This window comes from Acomys russatus, chromosome 8 (genome assembly GCF_903995435.1).
Source record: "Acomys russatus chromosome 8, mAcoRus1.1, whole genome shotgun sequence".
NCBI lineage: Eukaryota > Metazoa > Chordata > Mammalia > Rodentia > Muridae > Acomys > Acomys russatus.
Genome location: NC_067144.1, coordinates 70,037,744 through 70,054,295, shown reverse-complemented (window position 1 = coordinate 70,054,295; position 16,552 = coordinate 70,037,744).

Below are 16,552 nucleotides of genomic sequence, written 5' to 3'. Positions count from 1 at the left end.
ATGTGGCCAGTGCCCATCTAAGGACTTCTTTTACACTGGAAACACGTTATACCTTGAGAGCGCGTTCACAGGACTTACACAAAGTATTCTCTCTCTATGTGAGCTCCTTGGTAAATTTTTGTTCTTCTGCAACATGTTTTACTGTATTCTTGTTAGGGCTCAAGAATAACCAGACTCAGATTGATGGAAGTTTATTTGAGCGCTGAGCAAGAACTGACTGGTCAGGGCCACAGTTTGGTCAGGAGCCAAACTGTGACATCCGTCTGTTTTTAAGACAGGCTTTTCTTAAGAAAAACTAACCTATTAACAACAGGGTAACAAAACTGTAACCAGGTAATAGCCAGCTAACAAAACTGCAATCAGGTAACAACCAGGTTTCCAGGTGTAGGAAGCAACATCACATAATTTTGGCTAGCTAGACAAAGCATCTCTAACTGACCTGTAATTGGATTGGTTCTGCAGTTGGGGGACTTTACAGAGTGTCCAGGTAACAAAGTATACAACCTTGAGAAACGAAACCACAGAGACATAATCATTGGAAGGCAGAGCCTGAAAACTTGAACTTAATTTCACCTTATAATCAAGATGGGAGACAAAAAAACCCCAAAATGGCTACATTTAAGCTATACAAAAAGCTGAAACTGGTCTCCAGCCGTGGTTAATTACAGAGGCGCAGACAATATAGGGTAGAACCCATATAGGCAGGAGGGCATCTCCCTCTGAGATTGGTGACCTTGCTTAATATTATGCATTCTAAGCTCATTCATTTTTATGGCTGAACCCTCATGCTCCATCATCTGGGCAGCTGCCACCTGCATGGCAAATTCTGTCAATTGATTTCTTGTTGGAGCTGAATAATATTCCATTTTTAAAATATGTCCTGGATTTCCAGTATCCATTCACCTGACGATGGGCAACTAGGCTGGATCCATTTCCTTCCCACAGTGAATAAAAAGCAGTAAAGGCAGGCGGGGGTGCAGAGATTTCTGTGTTAGGGTGTGGGGTTCTCTGGGTGAGTGCACATGAGCCGAACAGCTGGGTCGGATGGTAGCTCTGCTTTTTGAAGATCCTCCACGATGATTTCAGAAACGACTATCGATCAGCATCTTGCGTCTGGCTCCTCTGAGTTCTATAGCTAAGGCTTGGAGCAATATAGCAAATAAGAGAAGGGGAGAACTAGCATCGTTGTCTTGTTCCTAATTTTAAAAGAAATGCTCACGGTTTGTCTCCACTGAATATTGAGTGTACATCCTTTGTTATTTCGAGGTATATTCCATATATTTCTAACGGTTCTAGGACTTTTGTCATGAAGGCATGTTTAACTTTGTCAAATGCTCTTTTGACATTAATTGAGATGATTATGTGGTTTTTGCCCTCAGGTTTGTTTATATGAGGTAGTGTATTTATTGATTTACACATGTGGGGCAAAGCTTGCCTTTCTGAGATGAAGTCCACTTGATCGTAATGTACGTTTTTCTTCAGATGTTCCTAGCTGGGAGCAGGGAGTGTTGGTGCACGCCTGTAATCCCAGCACCTGGGGAGGCAGAGGTGGGCAGATCTCTGTGAGTTCCAGGCCAGCTTGGTCCACAGAGTGATTGGAGAAACAGAGAAACCCTGTCTCAAAAAAAAAAAAAAAAAAAAAAAAGTTCCTGAATTTGGTTTGCAAGTATTTGCCAAGAATGTTTATGTCTACATTCATCCAAAATTCTTTTGATCTGTAGTTTTCTTCAGATGTCTGACTTTGTGGAATTAATTTGAAAACATTATTTGTCTTTGTGTTTTATGGAACAAGCTAAGAAGAATTACTATGAGATCTTTCTTGGGCATTTGATAGAATCCCACAGGGATCAGTCTGGTCCAGGGCTTTTCTTTGAGTGGAGACATTTTATTTTTAATTTGGAGACAGGACCTCACTATGCAGTCCTGGTTATCCTGGAACTTGCTGAGTAGACAAAGCTGTAATCAAACCCACAGAGCTTTGCCTTGGTGCCTCAGCCTCCCAAAGAGAGTGGGAGCAGGCCAGAGGCTGTGGGGAGGCTCTTGGCAGCTTCTGTCTCATTGACTACGATGTGTCTGTTTATTTAGAGCTTCTGGCTGTAATTTTGGTAGATGACACACATTCAGAAAGTCTTCTATCTCTATGTCTTCTGGCATTTTAGAGTGAGCCTATCGAGTGTTCTCTAGTAAGGTTCTGTGATTTGTTGGTTCTGTGTGATGGTATTCTTAGCTCTGATTTTAACTTGCTGCTTCTCCTTTTGTCAGACTGGCTGTGAAGGCTTGTCAACCTTACAAAAAGCCTGTGATAGGCAGGATTCTGTCTCCAAGGAACTAATTCTGTTTCTCTAGAGTTGCTGTAACAGGCCCTGAGACCTTAGTACAATAGTTGCCTTAGAACCCAGCATGCAGGCCCTACCACCTGCCAAAAACAGGAATAAGACATGATCCATCGAAGGCCCAGTCTGTAGTTTCAGGGTCTGGGGAAGTCCCTGCGGTGGTTTGGTTAAGAATCCCATAGGCTCATCTGTTTGACTGCTTGATCACCAGGCAGTGGCACTATGAAAGATTAGGAGGTGTGGCCTTGAAGAAGTATGTCACTGGCGGGGGGGGGGGGGGGGGCTTTGAGGTTTCTAAAGCCCAAGCCAGACCCAGTGTCTCTTTCTCTTCCTGCTGCCGTGGATCAGGGTGTAGAACTCTCAGCTACCTATCCAGTACCATGTCTCCTGCATGCTGCCACGCTCCCCACCATGATAGGCTAAACCTCTGCAACTCTAAAGCAAGCTCAGTTAAAGTTGCTGTGGTCGGGGCTGGAGAGATGGCTCAGAGGTTAAGAGCACTGGCTGTTCTTCCAAAGGTCCTGAGTTCGATTCCCAGAAACCATATGGTGGCTCACAGCCATCTATAATGTGGTCTGATGCCCTCTTGTGGCCTGCAGGTGTACATGTAGGCAGAGCATTGTATACATTAAAAAAAAAAAAAAAAAAAAAAAAAAAAAGTTGCTGTGGCCATGGTGCCTCTTCACAGCAAGAGAATACTAAGGCAGTCCCTAAATGTACTAATCTGATTAAGGCTTCTGTACTTTCATTTCCCACTAACTGTTCTGGCCAAGTGAAGGTGTGTCAACCAGGATGAGGTTTTTGTGCATAAAAGACACGAGATCAGTGAGGCTCGGGGCTGTGTGATGTGGGCAAGTTTCCCAGCCAGCTCCCAGCCAGCAATACAGACTTTTAATTTGGCTGAAAGAGTGTCTCTGTAATCTCTGGTAGGATGGCCTCACAATATTGTTACCTGCAGACACCTGCTAGAGCCAAGCGATGTCAGATATCCTATGACCTAAGGACAGCTTTACCACAGGAATCATGTGGCCCAAATGTCCCTGGCATAGATGACTACTTGGAAACCACGTTAACAAGTCTTCTGATTCAGTGACAATTGCCTCAGGCACCATCCCAGTTCCGTTCTATTGCCGTAGTAAAGTACTCTGAGGAAAAGTGACTTAGGGGAAAGGATTTATTTGGCGTATACTTCCAGGCCACGGTCCACCCATCCATTGGTCCACTGGTCCATCGTTAAGGAAGTCAGCGCAGGAACCTAAAGCAGAAATGGTGGGAAAATGCTGCTCGCTGGCTTGCTCTCAGGTCGTACTAACCACTTACAGAGGACCTCGCTCTCCTACACCAACTAACAATAAAGACATCCCCCGCCGCCCGAACCGATTTCGTGTTTCTGGTTTTATGTTGAGGTCTTTAATCCACTTGAACTTGAGTTTTGTACACTGGTGCCCCATATTTGACCACCTCCCCTTGGTGGGGAGGCCTGATGGCACTCAAAGAAAGAATAAGCAGGCTACCAAGATGAGACTTGATAGCCTATGACCATATAGTGGGGGAGGAGGTCCCCCTCGGTCTTAGACCTAGGGGAGGGAAATAGGGTGAAAGTGGGAGGGAGGGAGGAACAGGAGGATACAAGTGATGGGATAACAATTGAGTGTAATCTGAATAAATTGAATAATAAAAAATAAAAATGAAGAAAAAGACACACCCCCCCCAGACACTCTCAAAGGCCTATCCAATCTATACAATTCCTCAGGCCAGGCTTTCTTTCAGATGATGTTAGGCTAGGTGGGTCTGATTAAGGCTAAGTAAGTCAGGACTCTATTTCAAAAGTAAGATGGGGCTGAGCAAGACTGCTCAGAGGAAAGTACTTAACCAAGGGAAATGACCTGAGTTAAGTCCCTGGGGGCCCACATGGTGGAAAGACAGAACTAACCCGTCTCTGATCTCTAGGCACATGCAGCACACATAATAATTAAGTAAGCATAGTTTTAAAAAAAAATAGAAAAGATAAAAAGCAAACTGGGGCCCGAGGCAAGTGCCACATAACTTTCATGCAAAACACAAAACTGGATGTCTTTCATATACTACACAGTCTTCAAGGCTCAAAAACTCCTCCTCACAGCCAAGCTCTCCTTCCCCAATCACAGTTGTTAAGTCTAAGGTACAAAGTTACACTGTGTGGGGGGTTGTTTTATTTAGTTCTGGCTTCAGTATTTGAACTGTTTTCCCAAATAATAATTTCATAAATTAGTCAGTGACACTTGTCCATAGAATCACCTAGACACACAATGAATCCCTAGCGAGGGTCAGACAACAGCCTGAGGAGGAACAGTAGTTGGGAAAGATTTACACAGACATAATGTGGACTTAGCTACAATGCGGAAACAGGCATCTTATCAGTCAGAGTTCTCTAATGAACAGAACAGACAGAATGTGTGTGTGTGTTTGTGTGTGCGGGCACACACATGACTTATTACAGTGGCTTAGAGGCTGTGGTCCAGCCAGTCCAGCAATGGCTGCCTCCCAGCAACAAGTCCAAGAATGTCTCAGCTGATTGTCAGTACACATCAGAATCCTGAAGAAGTAGGCTCTCACACCAGTGAAGGAACGACTTTGTTAGCGAGCGTCCTCCTTCCGTGTCCCTTCTATAGGACGCAACCTGAAAGTGTGCGGATCTTCCCACCTCAAAAGACTAGGATTTACAGTGGATCTTCCTACTTCAAATAATTCAGGCAAGAACAATCCCTCACAGGTGTACTCAGACACGTGGGTTTTAGTTAATTCCAGATGGAGTCAAGGACAGCTATCACAACATACTAAAACATTTTAAAAATAAATGTATTATTTTGAGGGCCCAAGAATTGCTGAAGAAAGACCCCAGACTCAAGTACATAGTATGCAAGAAAAAAGAACATTTATTCTGCAAATCTTCCACCACCCGACAAATGGGAACCATGAGTGCAGCTCACAGGCTCCTTTTAAAGCCAGAAAAGGGAATTCCGATACCGATAAGGTTTAGGTAATCTTTGACCTGACTGAAGGGTAGGAAGGCAGTTACATGGGTCAGTCCCTGATTGGCTCAGGTCTGAGTGGCCGCCAGACCGCATTCTTGTATCATGAACTGTAAGCTCAATTTTCTTAACAATTATACTTAATTATGAACTCACTAACAGAGCGTACCTCACTTACAACCCGACTAACCCAAACAATAGGAAACGGAGAGTAAAGAACACAATAATGAAACCTTAAGGAGATCAGTTCCGAGGAACAATTCGCCCAGCGTAGTCAGCAGGACCTCAGTGAACCCTCAATTCAACCAAAGTTGCTGCTGCAACCTGGAACAGCAGCTGAGGCCCAGAGCCTTAGATGGAGCCCAAAGCCTTGAAGCTTTCCCCGGAGCAGTTCTCTCTAGGAGCATCTCTGGAAGTGCAGGGATGAACAGCCAAAACAATCCCAAGTCCTCTCTCCCAAGCCTCTTGTTTTGGGCGCACGCACACGCGCGCACACACACACACACACACACCTCCTCTCAGAGTCTCTACTAGGATGTTTTCAGCTGGCAGCACACAAGCTCCCCCATGAAGTTCGACTTCTAAGGGGATGAACACCCTGCTCTCTCACAAGTCTGTTCCCCATCCCACACTGGGGATCAACACACAAACATGTTTGCACAGGTCAAGAACAGATGGTGTCTTGAGATTTCTCCTCATTCTTGTGGGCGTCCCCTTGTTGCCCTTTTCTTTGACTGACAGCCCCTCGGTGGGAAGGGTTGGGGGTGTTGGTGGGGGTGGTTATGGTCTGTTCCTGGAACTGATGACTCCTTGAGGGTCAGACCTAGGTTAGGCCTGGTCCTATAATGGTGACAAAACTCAAAATGAAGTTTAAAAATTAAAACTTCTCCTTTCAATATTATTATTGTGTGTATGCATATTTTTAAGAATGTATATCAAATTGAGGAATTTCAGTCTCAGGTAAATGCTTGCTATAAACCAAGCACCAACCACACCCATAACCTCAGCTCTCAGGAGCTCAGGCAGGGCGACTGCCATGAATTTCAAGCCAGCCTGGGCTACACACTGAGTTCCAGGCCAGTCTGGGCTACAGTGTCAGACTCTGTCTCACTTGGCTTACTGTATTTTTGAGAATTAATAAATTTCTCTTCATACCAAAAAGATGTGTTATTTCCAGCTGATGCTTATACACAGAGAAAGAAAGCTCCTGTGTGGATGGTATCTTGAGACAGACACAGTATGTAGTTCAGACACTTGCACAGGGAGGTACTGGTTTCTATATATCTGCATAGCTTCCAGGAATATTTTTTTTTTCTTTTCGTTTTTCGAGACAGGGTTTCGCTGTGTAGTCCTGGCTGTCCTAGATTTGCTTTGTAGACTAGGCTGGTCTGGAACTCACAATGATCTGCCTGCCTCTGCCTCCCAGAGTGCTGGGATTAAAAGCGTGCATCACCACACCCAGCCCACCAGGAATACTTTTTAACTAGCCACTTTGAAAAGAAAAATAAATAAAGTTAACTTCAAATAATGAATTCAGCAAATATGCACTGAGGATTTATTATACCCCAAACACTGTAGCAGGCGCTGTGGACCCTCTGCCTCCTGAGTGCTGGGATTAAAGGCGTCTGCCATCACCACCCAGTTACACAATTTTTAATAGAGTATTTACTTCAATTTTATGAGTGGTTTCATTAGCATTTTAAGGAAACAGAAATAAATGATCCATAAGACAAAAGCAGATTTGTGTAGGTTGGTCCAAGATAGCTGTGTGACTTCTGGGAAAAGAACCTGTATTTCTGGACTTTAATTTCCTTATTGAAAAACTGGGAATTGATCTGATAACCCCCATCTTACCCCAAGGAACTGACTGCCTATGTGGAGACAGCCCTGCTTACCTACCATGGGGATGTGGCTCTGCCCAGGGCCATATAAAAGAATAAACCCTCCAGTGGTCTCTCTCCACCCTGGCCCCTCCCCTCTCTAGTGTACTCCCTCCCCCCCCCACCTCTCTCTCTGGGATACCCCTCCCTGTTTTCCTTCTTCCCCATGCTCATTTAATAAACTCTTCTACAACATAATATCTGCTGCCTGGTACCTTATTATAACATATCTTACTGCCTTTAATTTTTAAACATAACAGCAACCATTGTCTGTTTCTTGGGGTCTTTAATTCTTCAGAGACTTCCTTTACAATTACGTGTGAACCTGTCTGTCTGTGGCTCTGTGTACATCACTGTGAGGTCAGAAGACTGAGGAGCAGCTGGGGCTGGACTCACAGGTAGAGACGTTGCCTGTCTGCTCTGCAAGGTAGTACAGTACAGTATATTCCACTATAGCGTTGAGGGTGCCCTCCACATCCCACTATAGCGTTGAGGGTGCCCTCCACATCCCACTATAGCATTGAGGGTGCCCTCCATATCCCACTGTACTGTTGAGGGTGCCCTCCATATCCCACTACACTGTTGAGGGTAGCCTCCATTTATCCCACTATACCTAAACCAGCTGTTGGATCAAAGAATCAACCTAAGGCAAAGAGCAAATGGCATCCAAACTCAAGCTCGCATGCACAGAAACCTCACTAGCGATAAATGCGCCTGTGTGCAGACACACTGAGTTAGGAAGCTGCAGGATCACTGTCTCTGCTTAGTAACCCAGGGGCAGGCGCAGTGCGCAGTGGGGATGAAGTGCTGGGTCCTGACCTGGAAAGTCCGCACACCTCCTTCCTTCACTGCTGACTCATCCTACACAGGGACAAAGGGGTGCAATGGGACCCCAACACCAAGCAGGACACGCAGGGCTGCGCCTCTTGGAAGCCTGCCTCCTGAGGCTGCCTAACCTCTTGGCACTTGGGAATTAGAAAGTTGATACTGAGAAAGAGACATTGGCGAGTCGTTGCATCTAACTCTATCCAAAGTCAAAGTACTGTATGTAGGCTTTCTACAGAAGGTTGGGGCCTCGCGGTGGTTGTTTCTGGGTTCTTTCCACAGGCTCAAGGCTTGGGTTCAGGTGTCACTTTTAATGACTGTGGAACACCCAGGCAGAGAAGTTTTGGCAATGGCTGTCCTCTTTAAAACATTTTTTATGCAATTATTTTGTGTGCATGCGTGCACAAAGATGTTAAGGTACATGGGTGGAGGTCAGAGGACAACTTGTAGGAGTTGGTTCTCTCTCTCCATGCGGGTTCCGGGCATCTCTGTAGGCTGTCGGGCGTGGTGGTAACTGCTTTTATTTGCTGAGCCATCTCACCAGCTCTTTGCTCTTTCAGTTAGCTTGGTCTCTTACATAGATGGAGTCACAAACATCATGTGAAATTTCTATAAAGGAAACAGCCAAATGCTTTCCACACTTAGGAAGAAACGATCGTGGTGAAATTATAAATATTGCTACGTTCATTCCAGCCAATTAGTCACCTATATTTGGTATTCTGCTGAAAAAGTCACAGTGCTCATCCACTTTGTCGCTAGTGCATTGTAGGGGAAAGCTGCCATCCACGGCGTGTATGTCTACACGCTCAGGAAACTTCAGGCTTTCTCTATTTACAAAGCCGACAAGCAATAAAATGATCATGTGATGTAAAGATATATATATATATATATATATATATATATATATATATATATATATTTTTTTTTTTTTTTAAATAAAAACTTTACTCATTTTTTGTTCATGGGTCTTAGGCTATTGCAGTCTGAGACTATTAGGCTTGCTATCATCTTTGGTACAAGCTTGTCATCCCAGCTACTTGGGAGGCTAAAGCAAGAACATCTTAAATTCTAAGATAGATTGGACAGTGTAACGTGACACTATGTCAAAATAAAAAAAGTAAATAATAGCTGGAGACACAGCCGGGCATGGTGGCGCACACCTGTAATCCCAGCACTCGGGAGGCAGAGGCAGGCAGATCTCTGTGAGTTCGAGGCCAGCCTGGTCTACAAAGCGAGTCCAGGACAGGCAGAGCTACACAGAGAAACTTTGTCTTGAAAAACAAACAAACAAACAAACAAACAAACAAACGGGGCTGAAGACACGGTTCAGTGGTAGGGTACTTGTACAGCACGTGTAAGGCCCGATGCTAACCCCACTTAAATATCTAACTGGGTATTGAAACATCTTCAGAATAATGATGTACAGATATTTTATGAGATGCTAATATAAATGAACACAACATCTAGACAATTCCCATCAGATTTGTGGGAGTTGTAGTCCAAGCCCCTAGTGGATGTCTAGAACTGAAGACAGAACACTCTTGCCAAATACATTATGCCATATAAATATGTACATGGTTACGATAAATTTTAATGTGTGAAATAGGCATAATGAGATATATTCGAAGTGGTAGACAATTTAAAGGAGAGGTGCGCAGACCTCTGCCACTGCTGTTTAGCTGCATTGGACCTTTATTAATATATAATGCCTTGTCTCTTGTAACCCTAATTGTGTTATTAGACACTTCCAAAGAAACCAGATAGACACTTCCAGCAAGGACCAGATTTACATAGCTCTTCTTCTTCCAAAAGGAGCTCAGCCCAGCTGCTGCCTCCCGCATGGGGAGGCTTGGGACAGAGCCCGCTCCAGAGCTCTGAGAATCAAGCGCCACTCCTGATCTTTGGAATCTCACCTAACACTTCCAGGACAAGTAGGTGCAGAGCAGGCCTGGTTTAGACAGCCTTCTAAGAACGAAGTAAGGCGCCATCTCACTCTGGCGGCTACATCCCCTCACCCCTTCCTTTAGCTTCTCCATGCAGCCCCTAGCACCCTCCTCCTCATCTTTAGAAAAGGTACTGGGATATTTCTGTTCTGTGGTTACAAAAATTCATGTGACCTCCCTGAATGTGTATCCCTGGTCATGTGCATTCTTGGCCATTCATGTTTCAGAATAAAGTAATTTCCCTTCAAAGCGGAGTCACTCCTTTGAGTCAATGATTTAAAATCCTCCTTGTCTGATGCTGATGCAGACATGCCTGCTCATCAAGTCTTCCCTTGAAGATGCATGCCTCTGGCGGACCCTGGAGAGTTCCAAAGTCGTTAAAATGGCAGTGCAAGAGCTGTCTAGGAGTCTGAGACACTGAAACCTGAGGCCACCTACTCCAGCCATATTTCCAGAATTCTTAAGAAATATAATCATCCCTGCTCCCTGCCCCCTGCAAAAACAAAAAACAAAAAAACAAAACAGGGTTTCTCTGTAGCTGTCCTGGACTTGCTTTGTAGACCAGGCTTGTCCTGAACTCATAGAAATCTGCTTACCTCTGTCTCCCTGAGTGCTGGGATTAATGGTGTGTGCTACCATGCCTGGTTAAGATATGTCCTAATAACTTGTTTTTAGACAAAATCCCAGCACTGAGAAAGGGAAGTGGACAGAAAATTCTATCGTGAACTAAGAAGCCATTTGCAACTGATACATGCTGGAAAGTGAAAATCAGTTTGTTTATAGTGGCATTGCTTTTTTTTTTTTTTTTTGAGATAGGGTTTCTCCTGTGTATCCCTGGCTGTTATGGAATTCGTTCTGTAGGCCAGGTTGGCTTGAACTCACAGAGATCCATCTGCCTCTGCCTCTCAAATACTAGGATCAAAGGTGTGTACCACCACCACCCTGCCTCAGGCAGGGCTAAGAATATAATAAAAATATGTTATATGAAAAAGATTTAAATAAAAATTTAAAAATCAAACTGAATCAACAACAGTAACATCAAAAATACCCAAACCTTAGTCTTTTCTGGGGCATGGGGTACATGGGTGATCTCAGCATTTTGGAGGTGGAGGCAGGAGGACAGTGGCATGAAGACCCTGTCTTCAAAAAGTAAAAATAAAACCATGGCAAATGACACCAACAACACGCTGCTCCTGTGAGAAGCGCACATCTCAAACCAGACTGCAAATCGGTATGACCAGAGTCAGGTGTTTCTTTTATTTTTCAGAGTGAAGAGTATGCTTGATTGAGAACTTTTTAAATACTACAAGCTGCTGTTTGTTAATTTGCTGATATACAAGGAGGTTTGTGTAGGTGTATACACACATGTACACATACATATAAAGCACACACACACACACACATACACACACACTGTGGTGCTAATGACTGATCCACAGGGCCGTGCATAGTGTAGACAGGGGCACTGTCACTGAGCTACACTCAGTCCTGAAAAACAATAATTTTAAAAGACTGACTTTTTACTTTATTTCTGGTTCAATGGTATTTATAGCTTTTAAAAGATGTGGCTTAAAACAGTCATATCTTAGAGACAATCATATGTCAGAGACCATCACACCTCACAGATCATCACACCTCACAGACCATCACACCTCATAGGCCTTCACACCTCACAAGCCATTCGGTCTCACAGACCATCACAGCTCACACACCATCACACCTCACAGGCCATCATACCTCACAGAGCATCATCACATTTCAGAGACCATGACACCTCACAGACCATGACACCTCATAGGCCATCACACCTCACAGGCCATCACACCTCTCAGGCCATCACACCTCCCAGGGCACTACACCTCTCAGGCCATCACACCTCACAGACCATCACATCTCACAGGCCATCACACCTCACAGACCATCACACCTCTCAGGTCATCACACCTCACAGATCATCACACCTCACAGGCCATCACACCTCTCAGGTCATCACACCTCACAGGCCATCACACCTCACACAGGCCATCATACCTCACAGGCCATCACACCTTATAGGCCATCACACCTCACAGGCCATCACACCTCACAGACCATCATGGTTCACAGACGACCATCATCTTAGACTTTTCACTCAGTAAGTCTGCAGAACTTTTTCTGTCTTAAGACCACTTTCAGTTAGACATTAGCAAGAGATATCTGAAAACCATTTTACTCTTTCTTTTTAACGTAAGGAGGTATCTGTCAAGTATCCCCACTCTCAGCTTTCTCTTTCTTAGTGCTGAGGGTTGGACCCATGGCCCTGGGCACTCTGCCATTGACCTCCATTTCCAGGGTTCCCATCAGTGTCTCTGAACTTTATCTACAAATAGGATCTTTGTCTTTAAACTTCATCTTCTTGATTCCCATCCTCCTCCTTGTTGGCACTTACATATTCTGTGCAGAAAGGGCAGCAATTTGTTTACAAGATTAACAAACGATCCAATAGCATCTGCAATTCACTGTTCAAAATATCCTAAGTATTCCAACTCCAGTGGCTGTGAGCCTGGAGAGGAAACGGACAGCTGATGATGCACAGCCAGGGGCAGCCTCCTGGATACAACCTTTCTGTTGCTAAAGGGAGGGATGCCTGAAGTTAGAGGCATTTTTGCACTTGGGTGACCAACAAATGACTGATGAGAGAATGGGGTTTTGGTAAGGAGCGTCAACACGATGCTAGTTTTCACAGATTTTGCTGTTTGTAATAGGAACCGCTTTTACTAATACTTTCTCCCCTTCTTAGCATGTAATATGTATGAAGGGACACTTATTTATACTTTTGGTTGGATTTTTGTTTTTGTTTTTTGCTTGTTTGTTTATGGAGATAGGGTTTCTCTGTGTAAAAGAGCCCTGGCTGTCCTGGAACTCACTTTGTAGACCAGATTGGCCTTGAACTCCCAGAGATCCACCTGCCTCTGCTTCCGGAGCGCTGGGATTAAATGCGTGCATCACCACATCCGGCTGACATTTATCTTGCTGGCCAGCAGGGCCTACTAGCTTTTGAAGTCTGATGCAAACGCACAGACACACAGCCTTGCAAGTATGCACCAACACGTCCTCGCCAATGTTGGATGATTTCCTCTGTCTATGGTCCTACAAAGTCCCTAACTTGGGGACTTTATTTTTTATTTTTATTTTTTTGGGGGACTTTAAAAATGACTACCCTTTCTCAGTTTGAACTATAGACCATCATTAAAACTTCAAGTACAGATGACATGTCATTTAGTTTGGATCATTATTGTATCTTTGACAGCAGCAAAAGCACTAATTGAACAGAATTGAGTGGGCCCTTAACATACATTACTACATAATCATGAAATTTTACATTAAACGTTTTTCTTTACTAGGTGAATGTTTTCTTTACTTGGCTAGGAGCAAGTATCATACGATGGTAATTCTCGCAGTCAGGTGGGAGAGGCAGAAAGAAAGCAAGGATCCTGGGGCTCCCTGGACAGCTAGATTAGCTGAATTAGTGAGCTGCAGGCTCAGTTAGGGACTGCCTCAAGATAAAGAAGGCGGAGAGCAACAGAGGAAGACAGCTGACACGGCCTCTGGCCTCCACATCCGTGTGCAAAGCATACACAATGTACACACCTGCACACAAAAACATGGACACACATACACACTGGGGCACAAAACTAAAACACCAGTCCAAGCATCACTAAGCAACAAGGCTCTCCTCTCTGGACTGACTCTCATGGTACGATTTTCTGCTAAGCCAGAGACTGGCTGTACAGTGTTAGCCAGATCTGTCAGTGCCTCGGCTTCTTCTGTAAAATGGGGATAAGTGGTTGTATTTGGTGCTAAAAGTTAAATTGGTTTACACGTTTCATGACTGGCATAATTGTTACCTGGCTGGAAGTTAAATTAGTGTATACACTTAATGACGGTTAGCATAACCGAGAGCCTAGGAAATGCTTCAGTCAATCCACCTCAGCAACTTTAATGTAGCTCAAAGTTAGTTCTGAGACAAGCTAACGTTACCCAGCAGAGGGCCTGGGGCTCCTGAGCCTTTTGTCTCAGCTGCCTGAGTGCTGGACTGCAGGTGGGTGTAGCCACACTCTGAAAAAAATATGTTAAGATCCTGTTTTATTTTTAAGTGTGTGTGTGTGTGTGTGCGCGCGCGGCGCAGAGGCCAGATGATCACATATCCCAGGAGCTGGAGCTCTAGAGCAATGATTCGCAAACTGGGTTGCAAGCCTTTTTGGGGGGGCGGGGGTGGAGCAACCCTTTCACAGGCATCACCTAACACCATCGGGAAAACAGATATTTACAATTATGAAGTAGCAACGAAATCATTTTACGATCGAAGGTCACCACAACATGAGGAATTACGGTATATTAAAGGGTCAGCAGCATTAGGAAGGTTGAGAACCATTGCCCTAGAGTCGGCTACCAGTCATGGGTGCTGTGACTCCAACCAGTCCTCTGCAAGAGCAGTAGCACTTTTAACCAGTGAGCCAGCTCTCTAGCCCCTGAAAATTAAATTCTTTTCTCCCCCTGCATTGTTCCTTCCTTTCTGTTTGTTTGTTTGGTTTGGTTTGGGTTTTGTTTTTTTATTTTTGAGACAGGTTTTTTTTTTTTTCTGTGTAGCCATGCTGTCCTGTGGATCAGTCTGGCCTCGAACTGACAGAGATCCACCTGCCTCTGCCTCTCGAGTTCTGGGATTAAAGGCGTGTGCCCAGCTAGCTCTCCTTCCCGCCCCTCCCCCCCCACGGCTCACTGGCAGCTGCCTGCAGCACGCAAGGCTCCCTGGCCACTAGCACCATGGCCACCGCACCCAGGACAGCGAGCACCATCTAGTGATGTCAGCCCTACCTCTCACATACTCTTCAAGTGACCTGTCAAAAAAAAAAACCTTCGCCCATCGCAGCTCTCCTAGATAACACCCCTCTGCACAGCATCATCCCTCTCCTCCGCCCGCCCCTCCGCTTACGCCCCGCCCCTCCGCTTACACCCCGCCCCGCCCCTCCGTTTACGCCCCCGCCCGCTGCTTAGCGCCGCTCCCACCGTGAACGCCCCGCCCATCCGTGAAACCCCGCCTTTTCCCGCTCCTCGCCCCGCCCTCCTTGCGCGCCCCGCCCCTCCAATGCGTGGCTCCCTCCATGAAAGCTCCTCCTTTTCCGGGAACGCCCTGTAGAACGCTATCGCTGTTTTGCTGTTAAAGATCCGATTTGTCACAGGTCAAGGCCCACCCCCACTTCCGGAAGCCAGCCTTTAACTGCACGGCAAGTGGGGGGGAGGGGAGGGAGAGGGTGGGGATGAAGGCGGTGCGTGCCAGTGCGCATGCGCATAGTTCCCCGCAGCTTGCTCTTTCGTTTCTTGTTTTGGGGTTTGGCTGGTTTGCTCTCTGAGCATGAGAGCTGTACCCCTAGGGGTCGCTGATTGGCGGGCTTGGAACTTAGTGTAGGGACACCCCAGGTCCGGGGACCCTCGGTTGCTGGGACCAGTAAGGCACTAGAGAGGCAGGTGATTTCCAGTGTGCTTAGAGGCGATCTGCTCCAGGCTCGGGCTCGGGTCTAGAATCCAGAAGATTATTTACTTATATACCTTAACATTAGGCTGTGATAATATGCAAAATGAAATTTAAAAGCCGGGTGTGGTGGTGCACGCCTTTAATCCTAGCACTCAGGAGGCAGAGGCAGGCGGATAAGCCAAGGCTACACACAGAGAAACCCTGTCACGAAAAACCAAAAAAAAAAAAAAAAAAAAAAAAAGAAAGAAAAAGAAAATTAAAGAAGACGGATGAGGGATTGTCAGCTGCTGGACAAGCATTGTAGCGTCAAAAATGAAACAGTTGAACCAGACAGGGTAACACACACATGCTTGTAGTTACTTCAGCAGGAAGCTAGCAAAGGCCCCCATTATATGGGGAGTAGAGAGCCAGCCTGGGCTGCCAGAGAACCTTTTTGTTTTTTTAATTGTAAAGTACCTATTTCCTTTTCTTGGTCTTGGATATATTCTGTCTACCATAAAATCACGCATTTTAAGTGAGCAATGATTTTAATAACTGGCTTTTAGGACTTTTTTTTTTAAAGATTTATTTATTACAAATATATAGTGTTCTGTCTGCATGTGTATCTTCACGCCAGAAGAGGGCACCAGATTTCATTATAGATGGTTGTGAGCCACCATGTGGTTGCTGGGAATTGAACTCAATACCTTTGGAAGAGCAGACAGTGCTCTTAACCTCTGAGCCATCTCGCCAGCTCCTTAGGACTTGTTCTTAAGCATTTTAGATTTCATTTCATGAATCAACGATCTTGGGGTTTTATTCTTTCATGATCCAACGATCTGGAGTTTGATTGTCTAACCCTGAAAGATCTGTGGATCCAAAAGGCAGAATTTTTTTTTTTTTTTTGGTAGTGGCTACTAAGTCATACTGAAGAGCCTTCCCAGTGACATAAACTTAAACTTGTCATTAAAATTTCTACGTCCTACCGGCCAAGAGTTCCTACAAACTAGTCGGAACAGTGATTCTCAACCTGTGGGTTGAGATCCTAAGACCAATGGGAAACACAGAT